Source organism: Pinus tabuliformis, chromosome Q, assembly GCF_031772625.1.
Source record: "Pinus tabuliformis cultivar Carrire ecotype Pingquan chromosome Q, CPIR1, whole genome shotgun sequence".
Taxonomy (NCBI): Eukaryota; Viridiplantae; Streptophyta; class Pinopsida; order Pinales; family Pinaceae; genus Pinus; species Pinus tabuliformis.
The window spans coordinates 939,405,949-939,412,535 of record NC_142296.1 but is presented as its reverse complement, the minus strand read 5'-3'; positions in this window follow the sequence as shown (position 1 = coordinate 939,412,535).

The window sequence follows — 6,587 nt, the reverse complement described above, 5'->3', positions numbered from 1 at the left end:
ATGACCAAATTCGTCTTGTTCCAGCTGAATCATGATGGACAGATCTCTCAGATCTCATCTTGAATATTGTGATTAGTTTGTTGCAAGTTTCCTTTGGATGTTTGTATATTTAAAAGACACAATTCAGAGAGAGATGGGGGCTAGCTGATGTAAGAATTGAGCCTTGTAACAGTGGAACTCTTGTTAATGAAATTTCTAGCCTTCTGATACTTTTCTCAATATGTGAGTTAAGCATAGCCCTGACCAGGGAGTTGGGCCCACTCTTCTGATCAGGTGTTGTGCGTGTGTCCTTTTTATGTATATTTTTTTACTTCTTGTATTTTCTTTATTGTTGTTACAGATTTCCATAGATTGTTGTGAATGCTTTTCTTTATGTAACTTAATTTCCATTATTGTTACAACGATGCTTTAATTTCTTAGTCACGAAACCTTGGTCAATGTAAGATTTTAACCTTGCTCCTGCATATACCTTGTGTTTTACCTTGGAAAGTGTACGCACCCTGATTGACATATTAATGTAGGAAACGAGATTGAATAATTTTTTTATACTCGGACACCAACATTTTGGTACCATTGCCGGGGAAGGCTAACAAGGTGCAAGACATGAACTGTATCGACCAGAGCGTCAATCTCTTGTCCTGGGGAGAGGGGTTTTCTCACTATACTCCAGGTCTTGAGCATAGTAATTTCTTTGTTTTTTTGTTGTTGTTGTTGTTGTTGTTTTTTTTTTTTTTTTTTTTTTTTTTTTTTTTTTTTTTTTTTTTTTTTTATAGGCCCAATCTCTCATCCTGGGGAGGGAATGGTCTTTTGACACCTTGCTCCAGGTCTTGAGCTTAAATTTTTCTTGCATTTTTTTTTTGTTTTGATTTTGGAAAAGTTAATCTCTTGTCCTGGGGAGGTGATCGGAATTGAATCCTAAAACTCTCTAGGTCTTCATGACTATTTCAAATTATGCTAAAAGATTCAAGTCCTAGAAAAGATCGAAGCTATCAGAAGGAATCCTCATAAAAATTGCAGTTGTGGCCAGAGCGGAGCAACGAGGACCCTCGGTCGAGCGCGCAGACCGTTGGCCCATGGTAAAGCTCAATGGCACAAAACTGGCAAAACTGGAGGCCAGATCAAGAAACAGAGGTGTATTTTGATACACGATTAGCGCTAATCGTGTATCACAGGGCGTCCCCCTCAGTGAAGGAAAGCCTCGAAACACTCGGACACGAAAACGCTATAAAACTCGGAAAAGTAACTGTTTCGGTTCCGTAGCACGGATTCCCCAAAACCGGCAGGATATCAGAAGGCTTCGAGGCTATAAGTAGTTTTGACTGAGTCCCGCTTCATGCCACACATCGAGCGACACGCATCTGGTGGAAGAGAGAGAAAACCACCCGCATCGGATGGGTAAATGTCGTGCGACTTGTTCGCCCGATATGAAGGACGACCGTAGGACCTGGGTGGTCCAGATCGATGGTGGAGATACGTCCTGATGACTGATCGGATTTGACAGGTCAAAAAGCAAGATGACAGGGATTTGACATCTGACGTGGATGATGAGTTGGCAAACAATTTGTGTCAGCGGGCGATCTTGAAGCAAACAGATTTAACGGCCATTCGAGCATGATTTAGGGAATCTGACACCCAGTTTGTTAGCAAACAGGTGGTCACCTCCCTACGAGGCGTTACCTAGTGATGATGATGCAGAGCAGAGGAATTCGAACAGACAGAGGAAAGTAAACTAGAAGGTTGGGAAGCGGAAATGAACAGTCAAAGAACAGACTGGCTTTAAAGCCATGAACTGACAGAAGCAAAAAGGGGAGGCCACCACTAAAAGACTGGACCAGGAGATGTAGCCCAGGAGCATTAGGCGAACTCCTTATTAAACTTGTTTGTTTACATGTTTGGCTGTTATGTTTTCTCTAATTGCCTAAGTGTCTATGTATTCTAGCAATCTTATCGATCCGTTGCATAAGTAACATAGACACATCCATGCACATGAGTATGTAATACCTTACATTCTTTATCCTGGATAAATTCCAGATCAATTGGTATTAGAGCTCAAGTTTATTAAGGTTAGACAAGCTTGTGCTTGATTTTGTTATTGAATGCTAACTAGATCAAAGCTTAAATTAGGAGAAGGAGAATTGGCTGAAACTAACCCGAAAATTGGAAGAGTCCATGCTAAGAGGAAAATGTCAGAAGAAAATCCCTTGGAATCAGATCCCTAGTTCATGGATATTTTTATGACCCTGAAATCCATGGTGGAGGAAATGTATAGGGGCTATAAGAAACATAGAGGTGAAGATGCATCAAGCTCCAAACAAGACAAAGGAGTAGAAGAATCTCTCCTCCATGACCACTCCAAAGGCAAAGGGAAAGAAGAAAAATTACTTACGCCTCCTAATAGCCCTGAACATAAAAAGAAGACATCTTTGATTAAATTAGATGTTAAATTTGATTTACCAATATATGATGGAGAGTTGAATGCAGAGAAGCTGGATAATTGGATAAGACAGATTGATGTTTATTGCACAGTGCAGAGCATTGACTCAGACAAGAGTAAGATTCAGCTGGCCAGCCTACGCCTCGGAGGCACTGCCTTGGTATGGTGGGAAGGTAGGTCGCAAGCTGACATGAAGAAACATGGTAAGATTCTTTCTGTCTGGTGTGAATTTGTTTATGCAATTAAAAAGCAATTCTATCCATTAGCCTACATGCAGCAAGCCATGATGAGCTGGAAAATTCTTCGACAACTAAAAGGGAAAAGTGTACAAGGTTACACCCAATAATTTAGGAAAAGAGCTTTGATTCTATGAATTTCTTTAGACTCACCTGAGACTCTGTTGAAGTACATAGGTGGTCTACACAACTACTTGAGGCACACTATCCTCATGTTTAATCCCACTAGCATAGATGACGTATCTGTTCAGGCTACGCATCTAGAAGATAGAGGTAAGAATGGGAACCCAGAAGTTGGGGGATCATCCCAACCCACTGAATCTGTTAATTGCTTTAATTTCTAGCATTTAGTAGTTGACAACATGTTATATTTTCTTAATTTCATTTAAATTCTTTTAGCTGTTGTTATGAATTAATCAAAGAATTTAGGTGAACAGAAAATTAGGTAGTTATCCAATGTAACTTCTTGTAACTGTTGTCAATTTCTAAAACTGCTCAATAACTCATACAAAAGAAGAAAAATGAGACATTGAAAAGATTGATTCGATTAGAGCAGAAAACAAAAAAAAATACAAATCATACAAGAATTTTTCAAGATCATCCGTGTCCATTCGCAACTGAATCTACTTTGTTTGTTTTTTCTTTTTTTCTTTTCTCGTTACATAACAATATCGGATGCATTAAAGAAATGTATTGTTAGGGACTGGTGAAATAGTGTTTTGTTACAGGCATCAGAAGAGTGACAGGGTCGATGGGATCATAACAAGTGGGTTTAAACACAGTGAACCCACGAACAAAGTCACAAAGAAGAACAAAAGTTTGCCTACAACTACCAGATTATATTGTGCGTTTAAATACAGACAGTCACCAGAACAACCAGAAGAGTCCATGCAAGCGTACAACTAATACAATAATTACCAGGTAACATATCCATTGAAACACTGAGTTTGTTTTCTACAGAACATCATTAAGTAGCAGTTATGCAAATATTTGTAATAGTCAAACAATTCCAGAAGTAGATAATTACATTGCTCATTTTGATAAATACACCGGACTCAAAACCACAACAGCGTTGAAAAGATAAGCCAAACTATAAGTGCCAATACCATTACAGACAGAGGGCTTTCATGCCCAAAACCTATCGATAGAGTCGGCCTATAAAGACAACGGAGAGGAGAGCCGAAGCTCAGTTCAAAACCTTAGGCATTAATAAGTAAAAAGCAGGACAAGACACTACCCGTTTGGGCCAGCAACAACCAAATCGTGGAACAGAGCCAGAGACCACACCTAAGGCACCGACAAGTCACCTGCAAGAGCAACCATCAAATGCATTACAAACCTGAGGGTGTAGAATCTTAAAAAAAAAAGATTAAGCAAAGCAAGGGTTTGCAAACACAGAAACCTACAAGGAAGGCAGCGTTGGACTAGAAAAGAGTCTCGACCAGTCGCCAACCACGAAAGGGAAGAGTCTCGACAAAGTAAGTAAATCATGGAGGGAGGACTTACCATTGTTTGAAGAGGAGCTGAGACCGAATGCTAAGACCCTTGACGGCGGAAACCTAGAGCATTGCAGATAAATAACAGTTAAACAACAGAGGAATTTGGTGAAGAAAGACAACAACGTAATAACAAAAGCATATATGAAATAGTGACCACGAAAAGCATCCACGAGAACCAGAAAGCAGACCAACTCAGTAGCAGACCAACGACAGAACCAGTGACTGGAGCAGAGGCCAAAACCAGAGCGCCATTGAACCAAACAAACCACAGTAACAAAGGAATATTCCAAAAACCCTCTCGGGCAATAGAGAATGACCAAAATGCCAAATGAATGGAGAGTGGGAGAGTAAACCAAAGGCAGGAATGCGCATCTCGAGAATGGGATAGGTGTTCCTTCATAGTAAATTCCAAGTACCGAGTAATTAATATGATAATCAAAATATATAACACTAAACCATCAGGAGTCTTATCTGCATAATCACCACGTTAATCATTATGTTAATCATTTAATAAAATCGCGAAGTTTCAAAGGGCTGGTCCCATCATTGAGAAGTGAAAAACTTAGCCACATTAAATACATGTAAATCTATGAATATCCAATCTAAATATTTAATCACATTTACAACAAAACATTTTCCCAAAAGAATACAATCATTTAGTAGCCTTGATCTTTTCATCTTTGGAAAAATTTTGAACCTAAATGGCTGTAAATGTACCATACCTATGCTATCTATCAATTTAAGGGTTCATGTTTATGCTTTAACTAAAAAAGAAGACATGTGCACCGCGTATACACCAAAAGTTCTTCCCAAAAATCATTTACGAACCATGCTAATAGAAACATCTAAAATAGTGCCAATAGATGTAATATCAACATGTTCCTATTCAAACTTTTGATTCAACTTATTTAATTCAACGAGGATGTCTGCAAGTAGATGGATGCAAAATTGCGCTTGAAATATTGTTGCCAAATCATACATTTTTTTCTCCCCTAACTCCAAATCCTTTAATAAAGAATGCATGAGTTTAACAAGTTTTTCCATGACCTTTCCTCTGGAGAGCTTCCTAATTTGATGGATTTGCAAGACCACTAACTTAGTGATTTGAAATTTATACATTAGCTCTCTCAATTTTCCATGTATTTTAGTTGATTTCCCAAGCCATGAATACAATTTGTTTCCAAATTTGTTAATATATTGCAACTCTAAAAAATGAGATGAAGCCTCATTGGTTGTTAATGCTTCCCTATGAGCTATGCAATGGATAACTAATAAATGAGGAGCATATGAAGCTTAGAATATAAACCTTCATGAATACCCCTCATGGAATATGCACCTTCTAAACCAAAATCAACAAACTTCATCAAATATAAATCCATTTATCCTAAAAGTATTCTCACTAAATCATACATACATTGAGCTATTCCATCCTTTATTTGAAGCAAACATATAAACTTTGTTAAACATTGAACTCTTTCTCCATTCATCAAATATGTAATATAAACAATCAATTGGTGTTCCATAATTTGATCAATGCTCTCATCAACTAAAATTGAGTAAAATCAGCTATGTAAAATCTCCTCTTTTAGTTTGTTCCAATACACCTCTCTAGAAACTTGAAGAAACTCTTTTCTTAGTGTGATATTTGTGTATGTAGAATATTCATCTGTTAGAAGCATGTGTGGAGTGCATTTATACCTATTCAAGTCACATATTGACTTATACATTTCTAAATATAAATCATGTATAACAACAAAATACATGTTTTCAATCACTGATATAATTCTCTCATTCTCAACACCTACTATTAGTTCTACATGTTTAGTGATTGGAATATTGATTCGTTTGTTTTTTCCCTCCAAAAATTTTAAAAAACAATTATGAGCTTCTGATTTTGCATGGCCACTTAGACCACTAACTTGAAGAGTGGTAGTTCCCTCTTTTGCAAATGGAGTCTCACTTTTAAATTTAACATATCAAGAACATTTTATCCTTTCATGACCATTACAATATTTTACAACATAAGCCCATGGAAATCTTGTATTTCATCTAGATTTGAATATTATTTTGTGTTTCTTTGATGGGATTTCTCTTTCAACAAGCTCTACACTATTTGATTCATCTTATTCATGTAGATGATCATCAACTTCATTTTGAATATTACATGGTTGATTCAAATGTTGTGCAAGGCTAAATGATTAAACAATTGACAATTGTCTTTAATCCTTCTTAGGATGACCAATAGGAGATATTTTTCAAGATTTCCACCTATTAAATAAATAAAAACAATAGAATAAGTAAATACATAAATTAAAAATCCCTTAGCAAGATTGAGATAGACAAAATTCAACCTTAGCAAGATGCCATAGGACTTGACTATAGATTTGTTGATAGGTTATTCATTGCTTTGCTGAATTA